The sequence below is a fragment of the Mobula hypostoma genome, chromosome 21 (genome assembly GCF_963921235.1).
Source record: "Mobula hypostoma chromosome 21, sMobHyp1.1, whole genome shotgun sequence".
Lineage (NCBI taxonomy): Eukaryota > Metazoa > Chordata > Chondrichthyes > Myliobatiformes > Myliobatidae > Mobula > Mobula hypostoma.
The window spans coordinates 41,314,395-41,315,232 of NC_086117.1; positions in this window are offsets into that span (position 1 = coordinate 41,314,395).

Sequence of the window (838 nt, forward strand, 5' to 3'; positions counted from 1 at the left end):
CTAAATCACTGACAACTGTATTCATTCAGATTCAAAGGAGTTCCTGAACATTGTCCTGTCAGTCTTGTAAATGCTCCTCCGCCTCCCTTGACCATACCTTCTTAGTCCTTCCATGGGTCTGCATTCTTTAGTCTCTGTCTATACACTGGGAGTTGAAGTACAGCCACGTGATCACTTTCCAACATGGTAATGGCTTGGCAAGTGCATCATTACTATTCAAAAGGCTGGAAAAGAGCAGTGTTTTGTGCATGTTGCTTAGATTTCCAGGGGGTGGGTGGATGTGTGTGTCTTGGATTTCCAACATCTGCAGATTTTCTCCATTACCATGATGTTTCAGATTCAAAGGAAAATGTCCTAAATGTGTTTCTACCGAATTTCTAATTAAAATATTACAACATTCTGCAGCTCAGCAAAATTTTGAATGCAATTTGTCCTAAACTTCTAACCTTGGAGTTGTGAAAACAAATCTACACTATAACCTCCCATGTTATTGAGGTCTGGCACTCAAAATTGAATAACACAAGAAATAGAAGCAGGAGCCTGCTCAGCTATTTAATAAAATCATGGCTGATCTCAAATCCATCTGCTCTTTCATAATTTCCTATTAAAACAATGCAAGTTTTATTTTGATCAAAAATGGCAAACTCCATTTGAATTTCATAAATTATAATTCAATTTTAGCTTTTTTGTGGGCCTTTTAACTTCCTAATCCCACCTATGCTTGAAGTCAACATTTTAAATAGACATTTCTCTTGAAATGTGAACACCAAAGTCAGAAGACCACAAAAAAACATGAACTAAGATCAAATTACACATTTGTAAATTTGATACAGCTTTA